General features: G+C 33.1%; 1 protein-coding gene across 4 annotated transcripts in view; it reads left to right on the forward strand.

Annotated features, from left to right (window-relative positions):
• The window catches only part of ZEB1 (zinc finger E-box binding homeobox 1), a 304864-nt gene that overhangs the window by 79394 nt on the left and 206406 nt on the right, over nucleotides 1-19064 (forward strand). Inside the window, exon 3 of one of the 4 annotated variants that reach the window (XM_081100687.1) lies at nucleotides 12007-12149. The exons of the other annotated variants lie outside the window; for them this stretch is intronic. The gene's annotated coding sequence lies outside the window, so the exon portion shown is untranslated. The remainder of the gene's footprint in view (nucleotides 1-12006; nucleotides 12150-19064) is intronic. 4 annotated transcript variants of the gene reach the window in all.

The following is a 19064-nucleotide window of genomic DNA, read 5'->3' on the forward strand; positions in this document are numbered from 1 at the left end:
GGAAAAAAGTCATATGGTCCGATGAATGCCGTTTCCAGTTGCATCATGCAGGTGGCAGAGTGAGAATTTGGCGGAAACAGCAGGAAAACATGCACCCCACATGCATGAGTACAACCCTTCAAGCTGGTGGGGACAGTGTTATGGTTTGGGGCATGTTTTCATGGCATGATTTGGACCCTTTATTTTGTGTGGAACAACATCTGAATAGCACAACATACCTAAGTATCATTGCTGATCAAGTTCATCCTATCATGTTGATGGCGTATCCCAATGGAGATGGCTTCTTCCAACAAGACAATGCGCCATGCCACGGTGCTCATATTGTGCAGGAGTGGTTTCAAGAACATGAAGGAGACTTTACCTTGCTTAAGTGGCTCCCACAATCACCAGATCTCAATCCAACTGAGCATTTGTGGGACGAAGTTAAAAGAGCCATCAGGCAGCTGGATCCACAACCATCAAATCTCACAGAACTGGACAGTGTTATTCATCAGGCATGGTGTCAGATTCCTCGCATCACCTTTCAACATCTCGGATTCAATGGAGTCAATGCCAAGAAGAATCGCCACAGTATTGAAGGCAAAATGTGGCCCAACGAAGTACTGATGGGGTGGTCATAATAATCTGGCCACTCAGTATATATGTATGTATATATAGATAGATATATAGATAGAGATATAGATATATCTATCTGTATCTATATATATCTATATCTATATACATATACATATACATATACATATACATATACATATACATATACATATACGTGTACATACAACAAAGAGCTGTTTTCTTTATTATCGCTAAACAAAAGGTCACTGAAATACCCACCGAAGCTTTAGGACCTCTTTAAGAAACAATATAGGAGTTACTCAAAGGCCTCCATAGATTGCATATTGATGTAACCCAAGATTTAGTCTGTTCCATTCATTATGGAACTGATCCTTCTTGTTTAAGAAACGAAATAGGAAAGATTTTCTCTTACCTTCTCCATGAAGGTAAGCCCAAACCAGTTAAGAATAAGTTTAGAAAGGAAATGACTATGTCAGTATTAAGAATTCTTTTTCCTGTAGAAACCTCAACAAAAGGTTCCTTTCTATAATAGGTCTACATTATATTAGTAAACTTAATCATAAATAACACTACTTGTTATTTTACTTACTTTATTACCTTAGTAGGAAACAACTGTCTCAAGAGAATCATATATTACATTATCTACTTCTATATATAGTTTGTGTAAATATTTTTAAATTTGTAAAAAATACTTTCATCTATACTTTTACTATATCCTAGTGCAATGTTTTAGCAAAATGCTTTAAGAGTTAAATAATTTTTGCTAAATAATTTTTGCTGGAAAACAATTTCAGGGTATAATTATATTTGACATTTTCTTTGAACTATAATTCTATGGCTTACATATATGCATATATATATATATATATATATATGATTTATTTATTTGTAGGTTAATTATCATAAGTGCACCTTTAATGAATTGTTTTTAGGTGAAATATTTGAATTAAATCTAGAATTAGGTATTTTATAACCTAGTGTGTTTATTTTTGTTTGTAATGTGGAATTGTTTCTTTCATTTTAACTTACTAATAATACTACTGTCATAGCCTAAAAGAATTATGCTATTACTCTACTTAGGCCTTTTGAAGACTAGAACCATAGAAATAACACTTAGACATGAAGCAGAAAATCTAAAATCTAGATGCTACACTGCCACTAATAAATGGAGGAATTGTAGATACATGCACCTACTAAAATTATGAGGCCATCTTAGCATCTCAGTCTCCTCATTATACATGTGTGTACGTATGTGTGCAAATATATACACACATATGTATATATTTATCCCAAATTATTGCTCCAAATTGAGACAAAATGCTAAAAATTCATTGTTTTTTAATGTCAAAATATACTAAGTTAAGAATTCTATTCCAGAAAGTATTTTATATAATACCTTCAAGTGAAAATACCTTATTGATTTTTATGCATACTGTTTCAAGACTTCTAAAATACCCCTATATAAATTATGTACTGTTCTTTAACTTCCAAGAGAAATAAAAATTTCTTTAGTTTGTCTAATTTCAAACTGATTTTCTTGTTATAAGATTAACATTTTTAATAAACATTTTCAGCAGGTACCAAGTTATTTTTTATACCTTTGGACTAATTTTTTTATAAACTAGCTTTAAGTAGCTACAGAAGTCTTAGCAACTCTTCAGTTTACAACACTATACGGCATTTGTAGTTCTGCAAATAGTGTCATGAGTTCTCAGATTAATTCACTAATTCATTACAGATTATAGTTTTTTAAGGGGAAAATAACACTAGCATAATTTATGTATTTCTCTCCCCCCGCCCCCCAGTGTGTCTGTGTCTCTCCTGTTTGCTTTAACAAATGGTCTTCTTAAATTATTTAAACACCATTTATACTCTTACTAAAGAGGAGAGGCTTGATTGGGAACTGCTAATTGAAGCTCCACTATGTTATCCAACTCTGCATTAGTGTTGTAGAGGTCTGTGCCCTGATAGGTTTCAAGTCAAGTGAATATTGGGTGGAAAATACTATATATATATATATATATATATATATATATATATATATATATCCATAAGAAGTTGGTTGGTCTGCCTATTGAACTATTAAGTGCTACTATAGTCTTAACTAGAACAATTTTTCATATAAAAATTAAAGTTAAAATAACAGAAGATTTAAGAACACCTGTATTGTGAGCTACTATATATTAAATGTTAAAGTGTTACAAGAGTATTGAATGCAAACATTTTTTGGACACAGATAATAGTATTTTAATTTATGAGTTAGTCAGGAAATATTATCATGCAACCATATGAAAAAAAAAGATTGAAAATTATAAGAAATAAAATGAACATAAAGAAAACTTTTTCCAGGATTTATACTGTAAAATAATGTTTTTATAAGGGAAGGAATAAGTGATGACTTATGTGGGGGAAGTGTAGATGGTGAAATATGCAAGGGGCATAAGGAAGTGTTTTGGTTTGAAATATATTTCTGCCATATACTTTACCTATTAGAAGTCCATTTATATTTTAGGAGGAGCATATAAATATAAATATATCTGTTGATGTTAAACTTTTATCTGTCATTCATTTGAATACCTGCGTAGGGGAACAACTTATTTTATTTTTATGAAATTTTGTTTCCTAAAGTACTGTTGGATTTAAATTTACAAAATTTTTTCTTTACAAATATACATATACACAGTAATAATATGTGCAAGTCAAGTTTAATTTTCAAATGAATCATTTAGAATGTCGTCACATCTGTGCCAATCACAGTTCAATCTGTCGTATCTTTCGCCTCCTTTGTCTAGGTGTGAATGTTTGGTATGTAGGAGGGTTGTAGGTAACTGTTCTATTTTTACTTGTACTAGTATATGTTTAGATGAATAGATCATGTTCCAGGGGCCTGATTATTTAAAAATTATTGTGAAAAATTCTAACGTAACACAAAAGAGGGTCTTGTGTAGTAAGCTCCCTATATCTACGGCCCAAATAAAACATTGGCAAAAATTTGCCATATTTGCTTCATCTACTTCTTCCTTTTTTCTCAAGTATTTTAAAACAGATTCCAGACTTCATCTTTTAACTCCTACATTCTTCAGTATGCATCTCTTTAAAAAAAATACATTTTTATATACCTATACCTTCTCACATCAAACAAAGTAAACAGTAATTCTTTATTACCTGATATTTCTCTATTTAATTTCCCCTATTGGATTAAAAATCTCATTTTACATTTGGGTTGTTCATTCAGAATCCAAACAAGATTCATACAGACTTGGTTGTTAGGACTGTTCTATAATTAAAATGTCTTTCTTTCCCTTCACCAGTGTACCTTTCTTCTACCTCTCCCACCTCTGCCTTCCTTCCCTTCTCTTCCTCTCTTGTCCTTCCTGTTCATGACTTATTATGAGAAACTGGGTAGGCTATCCCATATAAAATTTCCCATTTTGGATTTTTATGTTGGTTTGTTTGTCTAATTAACTTATTTATCCTCTAAATTTCCTGTAAATTAGAAGTTAGTTTAAAATACTAGACTCAAGCATTGATTTTGGTGGTGGGGGAGGATTGATAGGAATAATTCATACATGGGGCTATTCCTTTATACTGTATCACATCAGGGAGCACACAGCATTTACTGCTTCACTCAAAGCAGTGCTAAAATTGACCAGTGGTGACAGTGCAGTCTCGCCACTAAGAGCTTTCCATTAACCTTTCCTTTCATGGTTTCATTCATTGCTAACTGTTCTCTGAATCAGTTCTGTCATTAGGGTTTGAAAAATAACGAATCAGCCACCCTTTCTACACTTATTAGTGGGAATTCTATAAAGAAGAATCTTTTCTCATAAACTATGACTTTTTTATTTCCCTGAAATAGTCCAGCCTAGAAAGAAACCTGGCACTTTTAATATCTCTTAAATACCTAGTTAATATCCAAGAGTAACTTTGCATACAAGGAGCACATAGCATTTAAGTACCCATGTAATTGTAGGATTTTTATGAAATATATTTCTTATTTGATTTCTATGAACATTATCAGTATTAGGATAGCTGTATATAGTCAGTATGTACAATGTTGGTCATATAATAGTTGAGCACCTTTTCCTGGTCCTACTTGGTCAAATATTCTGCTTTGTGATGAGTCATTGGTGGTGAGTTTAGCTTCAAGGAATAGGATTTTTTCTTAGGTCAGCAACTGAACATCACCTAGGAGAGTAAAAGCATTTAGGTGGGAATTATTTTATATTGCTAGAATCATAAATTTAAATTCAGTAATGATCAGTCAGCATTTTTATTAAATTTATTAGGATAACATTGGCTAATGACATTATGTAAATTTCATGTGTACAACTTTTTGACGTTACATATGTTTACACTATTGTGCTCACCACCTGAAGTCTAGTCTCCTTCAGACACCATATATTTGACCATCTTTACCCTCTTTTTCCTCTTCCCATCCGGTAACCATGATTTTGTTGTCTGTACCTATGAGTTTAAGGTTTTTGTTTGTTTGTTCCTTTTTTTAATATTTCACATATGAGGAAAATCATATGGTCCTTATCTTTTTCTAACATTTCATTTAGCATAATACTCTCAAGATCCATCTATGTTGTCACAAATGGCAATATTTCATTTTTCTATGGCTGAGCAGTATTCCATTACATGCTACATGTTTTTATTATTTTTTTCAATAAACACAACTAACTTCATTTTATTTAATATTGTTAATGAACAAACCCTGCAGAAGAAAAGCCATGATAGTTTATTTTGAGATGACATGATGGATTAAGAAAATCTGTGGTAGTCAACTTTAAAACCATTTATAAACTTATAAACAACAAAATTGTAATAACAAAGTGCTGTATATACCATATCTTTAGACCAGCTAAAAAAACATAATAGGAGAATCCACTCAGAATTGTAACAAACAAAATAAGTACTTAGCAATGAATTTGAGAAAGATGTTAGAACTTTGGGGGGGAAAACAACATATTGGAAAACATTTTTTAAGATTCAATTAAATGGAGATAAACTGTCTCTGAATCATGAGAATATTAGGAATTTATTTGACTATAAGTAATTTATGGACATTTAGATTTACTTATAACTTTCAAAATTTCTAGTGATTTATTTTATAGCAGTGGTTCCCAAACTTATTTGGCCTACCGCCCCCTTTCCAGAAAAAATATTAGCGCCCCCTGGAAATTAATTTTTTTTAAATTTTAATAGCAATTAAACAGAAAGATATATGTATTAATGTTTCTACCTTTTTCGTAAAATATAGTAAAGAAAGGTGTAAATTAGAAACATTGAAGTTTGAAATTATGAAACTATTTATTGAACTCAGAATAGAAAGGTAATACAAAAAAAAGTTAAAACAAATGCACCTGTGGCCATCACCGCCCCCCGGGATCGCTGCAGAGCCCACCAGGGTGCGGTAGCGCCCACTTTGGGAATCACTGTTTTATAGGGATTCTACAATGAGGGGAAGTCTCACCCTACTACATATCAGAAACATTTTTTATTCCTCACCTGAGGATATATTTTTATTGATTTTTAGAGAGAGAGGAAGGGGAAGAGAGAAAGAGAAATATCAATCAGTTGCCTACTGTACTTGCCCCAACCAGGGATCAAACCTTCAACCTATGTATGTGCTCTTACTGGTAATTGAATCAGCAACCTTTTTGGTGCAAGGGACCACACTCCAATCAGTTGAGCTACCAGGCCAGGGCACACATCAGAAACATTTGAAGCAATAGTGTCTAAACAGTGGTAATGATACAGAAATAGATGTATATCCAGGTACTGTGAGGGAAATTTCTACCCTCAGATATTTAAATACAAATTTTTCTTGAACCACTGACTTCTTAGTCAGTGTAAAGAGAAAGGCCCCTTTGTCCTCCTGTGACTTATGCAAATTCCTTTTGCCTTTGCTTGCATGCCACCCTAATTTCTGCCAACATCAAGTACAGATGTGAAATCAACCTTTTTAGTAATTTCAAAAATTTATTTAGCATTATATGAGTTCAAAGACACTGAGTAGTAATAAAACCAGCACATGTTTTTCTTCCTCTTTGAGTAAAACATTACTGTCCATATCCATGCTATTTTTCTATTCAATACTTTCCTAAATTATTACAGTTGCCTTCTTAAAGGAAAGTCTGAAAAGAAATCTTTTTCTACGTCTTGTAAAACATAGATTACTGGAGCATTATGAGGAACCCAAAAATAGTTCCATCTATATATAATACCTTAATATATGATGAAATATTATTTTCTAAAGGAGAGGCCACTTGCAGGATATTCATTCAGTAGTATTAGGTAGTAGCATTCAGTGGTATAACTGCAAGACTGATTGGACAAATAAATGTTTTCCTTCTTCTTTATATAGCCATAGGAATATTTAAAAAGTAGCATAGAAACTACTTTTTCATCTCATATTTGAAGCATTAGTAGAACCAAGGTAAAGATGTACTTGAATATTAAAATTTTTTGTTGGGCTAAAATATTATAATTAAAAGGATTATAGAAAGTTATGGAACATATCTACATCAAATATTATAAAGAAAATGATACTAGCTATAACAATTTATATTATTGCAGAATATGCAAATTTAGGATCAAGATCCTAATATATAAATAAGAAAAATATGACAGTTAAGATTTGAAAATAAAGAAAAATGAATAATAAAAAAGTATGAGGGAAAACATTTAATCATGTACTTATAAGTTACAAAATAAAATGACTTTGAGAAACAGCTTTTTCATTCTTTTAAAGGAGCCAAATTTTTAAAAAAGAAATCTAATATTGTCAAGATAAGAAGTAATAGCAAACTTTTGGGAAGAAATATAGGAATATGTGATGAGAGACACAGTAATGTTCAGATATTTCACTTGTAGGAATTTAGGTATAAATATTTTCCCTATTATAAATATATGTAGAAAAATGCTCAATTTAGAGACTAATATAGACATTAATGTAAAACAGTATATTGTCTTAAATGATCATTTTTGAAGGCGCCAGAACAATTGTCCAATAGAACTTTCTGTATTGATGGAAATATTCTGTAATTTACACTGTCCAATAATGGTCGCCTGAGCACTTGAAGTATGGCTAGGGCAATTGAGGAACTGAATTTTAAATTTTATTTAACATTATTTAATTTTAAATACATGGGGTCACTGGCTGGTTTGGCACAGTGGGTGGAGCGTCAGCCTGTGGACTGAAGGGTCCGGGGTTCGATTCCAGTCAAGGGCACATCCTGGGTTGCGGTTTTGATCCCCAGTGGCAGGTGTGCAAGAGGCTATTGATTCTCTCTCATCATTGATGTTTCTATCTCTCTCTCTCCCTCTCCCTTCCTTTTGGAAATCAATAAAAAAAATATATAATTTAAATATATGGGTCTAGTGGCCACATTATTGAACAGTGCAGCTCTAGAAATATTAAGTGTATGTGGAAAATATAATTAGTACATTTATATGTCATTACTACAAGCATGTAAATATTTATATGTACATACAGAAAATGATATAATTAAAATACTTGTGTTAATATTGAATGGAATGGGTCATTTTTTAAAAATGTTATTTAAAAGATCAGGTGGAAATATGGGACAAACTGTTGAATCTCAGAGAGAAGGGGGTGGGGAATGCGTGGGAAGAGATTAACCAAAGAAGTTATATGCATATATGCATTGCCCATGAAAACACACAATAGGGTGGTTAAGGCCTGGCGCAGCGCAGGAACACTGTGCTGTGGGACAAGGGGAAGAAAAGAAGGGGGAGACATCTATAATACTTTCAACAATAAAAATAATAAAATGAAATTTAAAAAAATAAAATAAGAAAAAAACAACAACAAAAGATCAAGTGAAAATAATGCAGTGCTCCAGCACTGTACTGTTCAATATGGTGGCCACTAGCTGAATATGGCAATTTAAGTTTAAATCAAGTAAAATTTAAAATTTAGTTCCTCAGAGTGCTAAGAGACAACATTATCACAAGAATTAAAAGAATTAAGAGTGGAAAGTTGGTGTAAACAAGCCTTATTAACACCTTTACTAATTTACTACCCAAGTCCAAACTCTTTAGATTCCTCACTAATGATACCCAAACCTTTCTTAGATTCCTTTCTAACGAGTACTAACTTTCTTTTGTCCTGTCAATTTCTTAGGTAATGAAAGCATTAATAGAACTTACCAAGTAAAGATGTTTCTTTTTGTAAAAAGCATAAAAAGCTGCCTGATTCAGTGATCTCTTTGAGCCTCATTTTATGATCTAAGCATCATATTATGATTCTCCCATACACACATATTAAATTGTTTTTTCTCCTGTTAAAAAAATTTTTTTTAGTACAGTCACGCTAGTTATATTTCAAGTGGTCAACAGCCACACATGGTTAATGTCCACTCTGCACAGAGTCTGCTCTGAATATTTCTACCAACATAAAACGTTCTTTTGTATAGTGCTGCAGAAATAACTGATGAAAGCAATATACTGGAACAAATCATTGATAATTCATTAGTCAATAATTTCCAAGGACAAATGAATTAAAACTGGAGGTTGGATTCAGCCAAGAAGTGTACGGAACAATATAAGACCCTATTCTTGTGAGCTAGATTAGAATTTCATAAAGTATGGGCAGCAGACTAGTGCTGGTTATATCAGTCTGTGAATAATGCTTACTCAGTTTCAATACATGTTTACAAACTTGTGTATTTTTATAGCAAAGTGATATTTCTGTGTCATCCATGTACATCACCTATCTTATCTCACTAAGGAGAGACTGGTATTATTAAAAAACTGCTGAGAGAGTTCTTTGTAGTATGAGCAATAGTCTGTGAGCATGCATCCACACTGGAAATAAAAACAGTCCTTCACAGTATGAGAAACATTGATCAAGATGAAAAAGAGAAAATAGATTATTCAGGGCAGTTTTGTAAGGGACTTAAATTAGTTGTTAGTATAGCTTAATAATCTATACTTGCGAGTGAAATTAAAAATTGAACACTAAATCTCTGAATGTGGTAAACTTAGACTTCAGCCCTCCTGCTAGTGAAAATGATGCAAAAGATTCATTATCCACCACTGTGAGTAAGAATTTTAAAGGAGTTCCTAGTTAGTGCCTCTACCTTGGGGAATTTGTTTCCTTTGTCACCCTCCTAGGTCTAGGAGATTGAACCATCTAGTGCAGTGGTTCTCAACCTTTCTAATGCCGCGACCCTTTAATACAGTTCCTCATGTTGTGGTGATCCCCAATTTCATTGTTACAAATTGAACATAATTAAAGCATAGTGTTTAATCACAAAAACAATATGTAATTGTATAGGTGTTTCCAGTGGTCTTAGGCGACCCCCAAAGGGGTTGTGACCCACAGGTTGAGAACCACTGATCTAGTGGCATCCTTTCCTTTCAGCAAAATTTCCAATTTTTTTTATTTGTCTTTACCTTTTTAAAACTCCTTTGGCATATTGTTGCATTTAGTTCATTGCAACTATTTTCATCCCTTACCCCCAAAGTTAGTTTCAAAGGTTTGCAAAATGTCCCAAATAGGAACATTATTTTAAATTAAGTGAGCTTCTACAGTTTTGTTTTAAAATATTCTTTTTCACATTTTAAGCTTAATTCCCTGATACAAGATATTAAGTTGAATTATTTGTAACATGTAGACAGTTTTTTTTACTATAATTAAGGCCTAATGTGTCAGCTATAGCATTATTTTAATGATACGGGGTAAGCATAAATTCTACATTTACTACCTGTTCCCTTATTGTGGTTTTGGCTCTACATTACATGGTTTCTATACTCTGAAATGAAATGCTCCATACACCTAGTGTTCGGGTTTTTTTTGAGAACTGATTCTTCTTTGTAGAATTTAAGGTCAAATGGAATCAGGTATTCTATAACAGTTCTGATTCTACTGGCCTTACATTTTTATTAAAATATATATACATTCAGTCCTTTATCAGTATTATTGACTTATCTCTTCCTAATTTCAGTGTTTCTTTCTTTTCTCCATAATTTATCAAATTTGGAAAGAGTTGGAACACAGTTGGAGGAAATTACTCTGTTTTTAGTAATTATGTAACAGAAAAATAAGTGGATATTCAGCATTTCTTGTTAAATTTTGTTTTTTAAGATTGAAAAAATGTATATATTTACTTAAAATAAATATGACAATCATACTGATAAAATCTTCTGATTTCAGTTTAATATTATGGGAATGATTTATTTAGGCAGAATTATAGATATAGATAACCATATTACCACTTGGCTTATATAGACCTACTTTTCAAAAGGTGAAAATTAATTAATAATAAAATATTAAGAAGGGATGTTACATTTTATCTAAAGATTTTTATTCTTATATTTGATAATGTATTTTTAAGGTAGAGTGTATGATTTCTTGATCTTAAAGTATTCCATTTCTTTTCTGAAGTTTGGGTTATAATATTTGTATAGCATTTTCTCATAAATATTTTATGATATAGCACATCAAAAACATTAAATTATTTAATATGTGATTAAAATTTGATATTGTTAATATTATTTTATATAATATTTTCAAATTTTTCAGAACATTTGTAGGCTAATTGGTTTCTTAAAGTTTTAATTGATTTTTAAAGAGAGAGAGAGAGAGAGAGAGAGAGAGAGAGAGAGAGAGAAACATTGATGTGCTGTTCCACTTATTTATGCATTCATTGATTTATGTGCCCAGACCTGGGATTGAACCCACAAACTTGGTGTATGAGCTACCTGGCCAGGACTAATTGTTTTATTTTATGCACATTTCAACCTAGAGAATATTCGCTAATTGCTTAATATTATTTCTATTGTTCCCATTTTTTTTTTTTTTTTTTTTTTTTAGTGTTTACTATGTACCAGGAACTAGTTGAGGCTCTATAAGTAATTATTTTTAAAAAATTCATTTCCTCTGGGAGCTTACATTATAGTAGGTTACTTCATATATGATTCTGTAACATTTAACACAACTCAAAGGGCTACTTTTGTCAAGAAATGCATGTTATTGGAGTATTTAGAAATTTAGAGATATATAGAGAGACAGGACAACATTTCTTCTAGCTCTGTTTAGCTGTTTGCTTTTTAATGAGTTTAGCTTTGCTATTTTTTTAAATGGAATTTACAACTGTGATAATTTGGCAACCCAAAATTTGTCCATATTTTTCTCAACTTCCCAAATGATAGTTCAGTGCTGGGGTAGAAGTTGAACTAGTCACTTTAGATTTGGGATTTAAGAAGTAATATTTGAAGCATACAGCATTATTTAAGGGAGATAACTTTTTCTTTGAAAGAAGAGAATGTGATTTTTGAAATACTCAAGATTTTATCTAATTTATTTTCTTCAGAGCCTACTTTCTGTAATATGGATAAATTTGAACCAAATGGTATAATCTCAGTATAATCGTTTACTCTTCTTTCCTTCTTTAGGAAAATTTTAAACTTCCACCTCAAGAAGATTAATAAGAGGTTCCTCTTGCACCAAGAAAGATCTGCAGATCTTTTTCAGTGTTCTTGGAGGTGTGGGGTGTGAGAACTTGATCAGTTTGTGTCAACCACCTTGTTCTCTAAAGGTAAGCGCTATGTAGTGAATGCACACTCATGGGCCCAAGCTCCGAAAGCAGGACTGGTTTTGGAATGCTCCATGGAGGGATTGAGACTATCACACTTTCTCACAGAAGGGGGTCTAGGCAGCCACTTGTGGGCAGGACATCACATACATCAATCAAGAGATGGTTTTCATTGTTTAGAAGGGAAGCATGTTCTTGAAATGTATAGATGGTTTTTTTAAAATCCCAATTATAGTAAAACTTGCCTTTTAATTCAGTGTACATCTTAAATAAGTTTAGTGAATGCTGTGGTTGATTCCTCATTAAGAACTCTCTTAGATATTTTGAAATTTGCATTCAAGAATTTTGAAACAGTGACATCATTTAAGCAGTCTGGTGACTTAACAGTTTAAATTTATATAACTAGCTTTGAAGAATTGCTTTTCGTGTCTTTTTGAAGTTGTATCTTACCTTTACTTCAAAGTAAGTCCCTCAAATCATTTTTAATCTGTATTAAGCTTCAGAACATAATAGAAGCAAAAGCCTTTAATCTCTAGTGGGTATATGATCTTAAAATTTCTTATGCCAGATCCTAATTGAAAAAAAATCAGCAGCTTTTTTCCTATCTTGCAACTTTTTCCTGTCTTTAGGAAATAAATATATACATTGATTCCACAAGGAAACCTAATGAAGTATAAATTAATGTCTCATCTTTACTGTTAAACTCTAACATCAGAAAACCTTACTGTTCTTTTGCACAATCTATTGACACCTCTCAAAGTGACCAATTCTAACTTAAATGGTCATTTGCTGATGAAGACATCAAATCCTTCCAACTGATATTGGAAACTTTAGTTCTACAAGATGTGAAATTCTTATGAAAAATAAAATTTGGGAGATATCGGCTGATTTTTGTCTGGCAGCCCTATCTTTGTTAATAATAAATTTTATGATCTCTTAAAACAGTTATTCTTCCAATATTTGTATTATAAAAGATATTAAGAAGGGTAAAAACCCTTTGTGCTTGCTCTTAAAATGAGAAAAACTACGAACTTTTTTGAAAAGACCTTGAGAACCAATTTACTTTTTTGTATATTAGTAGTTGGGAAGTTAGAACTAGTCTTGCTTATTGTAACTGTAGGCAACTTTAAAAGATTTAGATTTTCAAAGTAGAGATTATATAAGTTATAGTACTGAAGAAATAAAGATTACTAGATACTTAATTTCTCTGTAATTTTTGAATTTTTATTTGTGAGAGCATATTAAATATTTTTAATCTTTACAATAGCATGGAACAGAATGGATGAATGCCTTCGCTCTTTCAGCCATTTGAGAAAAAAATTTGAATAAAAAGCCAAACCTACTGAAAATGTAACCTAAACTAAAGCTTTATTATACCTGAATTTTTTTATTCTAAAAATCCTGCCCCTTTTAAAAATAAGCTCTGTCTTAGGATAGTATTGGCAACATATTTTGTAAAAAGGAAAATTTATGTCACCATTCTGAAAGTCATATTATAATTTCAAATCTGTAATGTAGCATGAATATATAAAATGGGGACCACTGGGACTAGAGTATCAAAAGTTAGGTATTTTTCCAACAGTTCTTATTGATAGTTTATATCACTTCAACTCATAGTAGGCAACAAAGTAAAGTATTGTTCTATGATTTTGATGAGATATAGGAGTGAAAACCCAACACAATGGTACTGAAGGATTCTTCTATCGGAACTACTATCTGGGAGATTTTTAAAAAATATATGCCTAGACATACTTTATACACACATATACATATTAGTGCTTATTTATTTTTAAAGGATCATAGCTAATCTATGGAAACAGTCCCTACTAGAAATTTAGTTTTGTTGGTGTGCTCATGTTCCGAGGCAGCCCTATGTTTACCAATATTGATTTTTTAGGGAAAGAACAAGGAAATTCTAGCCCAACCCTCTCCTTGTAGCCATGTAGACCAGCACTGTCCAGTAAAAATATAATGCAAGCCACGTATGTAATTTTAATGTCCTGTTGTCATCACATTAAAAAGTAAAAAGAAACAGGCAAAATTAAGTTTAATTAATTTTATTTAACCTATTATATCTAAATATTATTTCAACATATAATCAGTATAAAATGTATGAAATGTTTTACTTTTTTTCATACTAAGTATTCAAAGTCTGGAGTATATTTTACATTTATAGAGCATTTCATATTGAACTAATTAGCCACATTTTAAGTGCTCAGAGCCACATGTAGCTAGTAGCTGTTTTATTAGACAGTGCAAATATAAACCAAGAGTGAAGCTCCCATTTTAGCATCATCGAATGTAAAGTCTGTTGGGTATCCCTCTGAATTCCCTGGTTTAGAGTGCCCAGATATAGCAAAAAACAGCAACAAAAAGACAGGATGCCCCTTTTAATTTGAATTTCAGTTAAATAACAAATAATAGTTTAGTGTAGTCATGTTTCATGCTGTATTTGGAACATACCTATAAAAATCATTTATCTGAAATGCAAATTTAATCGATTGTCTTGTATTTTATCTGGTAATCCTACCATGGAATCTTATAACACTAGACGATAAAGAATCTCTTCCAATGAGGAGAATTTTGATAACCCTCTGAAAATCAATATGCAAACCAGAAACTGTGGCCCATTTCTTCCTAAATCTCTAAGATGTTTAAGACAGAAAAAGGGGCTTACAAAACAGGGACTCAATTCTTACATATTTAAACATTTTAAATCTAAATTATTACATTAAGCTGTAAGGCTTATGAAATTTTATAAATTAAATGATTAGTTACTTGAGTTTATAAAATATAAATTGCCTAGTAGCACATTACTAGTATAACATCTTATGAAAATCAATTCACCCTTGGTGATAACCTTAGCAGTTTTCAAGATCCTGGCTATTTCAAGTTATTTTCCTACCATTGTTTACCACTGCTGCTATCACATAATTTTCAAGTTGGCAAGCATTAACACAAAATATTAAATTGCTGAATGCCATGATAAGGCTTACTTTATAAGTACTTAAGTACTTATAATTCTCTGCTCTGGTGTTGACCAGTGGATCCCAATCCAGTAAGCAACCTGCCAGCTCTTATATCAGTGTCTCTAATTCCTCCTAAGGACTCTTTCACAAAGAGTCCATTCTTCTTTTTAAACATTTTTTAATGTTCAAATGTTAGGACCATTTTTGAAGCATGTAGCAGTAGTTCTTTAGTAATATTTTATCACCCTTAAGCTCTAGAGAAGAGATCATTTATAATGTATGTTCTCTGTGGACAGCAGTTACACCAATTCCACACTTCCTCTAGGGAAAACACTTGCCTTTACCAGATGGATGACTACAGGTGACAATGCTGCTTCATTACCAAATAGGTAGGTAGATCCAGCTGCCAGTGTGGTTTGACAGTTTAGCAGTTCAGTTTAAGCCATGGCGCATTCCAAATCCATTCATGCTTAGGAGAATGTACCCAAGAGTGTGGATATGTTTATACTTACTGCATTTCCTTCAGAGAACAAGAATTATAGGTAAGTTTTTACTTTTTCTGGCACTTATCCAACAATTATTGTTAAATAAGAAATTTACGAATCTGAAAGTATTTCCCTTTCTCCAAAACAGTCACATTAAAGTTCTCAAATATAGCCTACATTACATAGTTTTTTTCTTCCTCACTCTAAGAAGGAAATTAACTTGGTGGTGGTGGAATTGGGAGGAGACAACTTATTGTCATTTGTAAGCTGTGAATATCACGTATTTCATGTCTATAAATAACTTAGGTTTCTGTCAGAATCTTAATTTGCCTAACTTCTAATGTCTAAGATATGAATTACTTTGTCAAATTATCACCTACATTTATATATATGAAAGCCTAAACGACTGATCATCTGGTTGCTATGATGTGCACTGACCACCAGGGCGCAGATGCTCAACTCAGGAGCTGCCCCCTGGTGGTCAGTGCACTCCCACAGCGGGAGCGCCACTCAGCTGACCGACAGGCATCAGTTGCCAGGCTCATGGCTGGCTGGCAAACGCAGCTGCGGCAGTGTGAGTCTCTTCTGCCTCTGTGTCAGCACTACCGGAGCAGCGGTGGCAGGCACAGTGGGCCAAGCGCAGGCTCCTCCCCTGCCACCTTCCACTTTGAGCCCTACTAGATCCCTCGGGGGATGTCGGACTGTCAGTTTAAGTCCAATCCCCACAGGCCAGGGGATCGTGCCAAAACCGGCAGTCCGACATCCCCTGAGGGGTCCCAGATTGTGCGAGGGCACAGGCCAGGCTGAGGGACCCCACTGGTGCATGAATCTGTGCACCGAGCCTGTAGTCTATATATAAATAAGGCATTCAGCCTTTCCAAGCTAATATCTGTAACAGCAATGAGTAAATTAACGGATTATTTGGGTTTTTACTTTTATTCTCAAAACTGACTTCCTTTTGTTTAAAGGCTTTAAACTTATTATTTCTGAAACCAAAATTTAAAGCTACAAAATACTTAAACTATACTCTAGCTTTGTTTTTATTTTTGTTTGTTTGTTTTTTTGCCCAGTGATAATTTGGATGAGCTTCAGAGGGTCTGTAAATCCCCTGAAATTATATAATCAAATTTTGTCTGTATATTTTTTTTGCTGCAAAGAGTACCCATAATTTTCATCATATTCTTGAAGGGTTTTATAACAAAAGATTTGGGGAACCACAATTGACCTAGTTTAATATTACTTTTTGGACAAAGAAACCGAGTTTCAAAGAATATAAATTACTTGCCTTCATTCATTAGAAATGTAATAGTTGCAAACAGCAAAGTTTATTTCTAAAATGCATTCTGCATATTCTTAGAAGGAAAAGGTTTTAACATGCATTAATTAAACTTGAGAATACCAGCCTAAATGAAAGCAGTTCATTTGTTTATAGTTTCTTCTGTTCTATCCTTTGTCAGATGGTACATAAAATAATGACCTTTGTGACAAATTCTTATAGATAGATTTTAAAAAAAGAATTATCTATTTTTCTCTTTTTAAAATCCTACCTCCAAAATAATTACCAAAACCCAAGAAAATAGGTGAATAACATTATTTTTGTTATTTTCAGAGTGTTAGAAAAGCAATGAATTGCCTATTAATAAACATTAATAAACAAACTGAATATTGTTGGGACACTTTCTGGTTCTGAGCCCTTGTTAAAGAAATTCTATAGTAGATTGTATATGTTTCAGTATTACAGTAATACTGTAATAATGGTAAGTAAGCTAATTCTATAATTAAGGAGACTAATTTCTTTTTTAAAAAATATTTTTTATTGATTTTTGTTACAGAGAGGAAGGGAGAGTGATAGAGAGTTAGAAACATCGATGAGAGAAACATAGATCAGCTGCCTCCTGCACAGTCCCTACTGGGGATGTGCCCGCAACCAAGGTACATGCCCTTGACCAGAATCGAACCTGGGACCTTTCAGTCCACCAGCCGACGCTCTATCCACTGAGCCAAACTGGTTAGGACAGGAGACTAATTTCTTTCTCAAAATAAAAGAAATATTTTTTCCCTTTTCCTGGTATTTGCCAGTGAAGTCTGCCTAATTCAAGATTTAATGAATTTATACCATGAATGTTAGAATATAAATAAATTTGAGGAATGATACCAAAAAAAAGCAGTTGTTTCCAAAAAGGGATAGAAAAAATGAGACAACTTACAGTACTACCTATATTTTTCATTTAAATTTAATTATTCTTAAAAATTCTAAAATGTGGCCGAAACCGGTTTGGGTCAGTGGATAGAGCGTCGGCCTGCGGACTGAAGGGTCCCAGGTTCGATTCCGGTCAAGGGCATGTACCTGGGTTGCGGGCATATCCCCAGTGGGGAGTGTGCAGGAGGCAGCTGGTCGATGTTTCTCTCTCATCGATGTTTCTAACTCTCTATCTCTCTCCTTTCCTCTCTGTAAAAACTCAATAAAATATATTAAAAAAAAATTCTAAAATGTGTAGTATATAAAGCTCATTATAGAAAATGGCATTGGTTTCTAAAAGAGATTACAGTTTTGTTACTTCTGTCTCCTTTGGACATTATCACTCAAGTTAATTATCACTCATGCTCTTCTGCTTTTTAAATAAGCCAGATTTTGTTTCTATCCAGGAAGAACAGTCTGTGAATACCACTCAGTAAACCCCTGTGTTACTTATCTGGTGTTGAATTTAAACAAAAACTTATTTTACTATTAGCTAATCAAATTATTCATAAAAGCTTAAATTCTTCTTAAGAACATTTGCAAATATATATAAATACATATTTTTAAGTTGAGTTAGACAGATGTTAAATGTTCTGTTTGCACACTGTAGCAATTGACCTACTCAGTCAATTTACTAAATCATTGCCTTGGTTTTCATGGAAGATTAAAAGTAATCAAGCATCTGAATATAGAGACATGGAAATTTGTAATCAATTTTATTTCAGAACTAGAGGCCTGGTGCACAGATTTGTGGGGTCCCTCGGCGTAGCCTGCAGGGATCGGGCTGAAACTGGCAGTCCAATGCCGCCTGCCGCTCCTGCTCATCCCGGCCCCACTGCACCTGCCACCACTGCCGCTTGGTAGGCTCACTGCTGCTCTGCTGCAGACTCTGGGCTGCAGTGGCCAGCCGTGAGCCCTGCATCTGGCGCCTGCCAGTTAGCTGAGTGGTGCCCTCACTGTGGGAGTGCACTGACCACTAGGGGGCAGCTCCTGCATTAAGCATCTTCCCCTGGTGATCAGTGCACATCATAGAGACCGGTCGCTGAGGCTTTTATATATAGATTATTTAAAACAGAACTTTTCAAATAAGAACTATGAAAAGTGACTTCTCTCTGTTTGCCTACATGCATGGATGGCTTCTATTTTTCTGTGTATAAACAATTCAGCATTTAACTCTTTAAGCCTCATATATCAATTTTTTTTTTTTTTTTGCAATTTCACTGCT

The sequence above is a fragment of the Myotis nattereri genome (genome assembly GCF_964212035.1).
Source record: "Myotis nattereri genome assembly, chromosome: 1".
NCBI classification, from domain to species: Eukaryota; Metazoa; Chordata; class Mammalia; order Chiroptera; family Vespertilionidae; genus Myotis; species Myotis nattereri.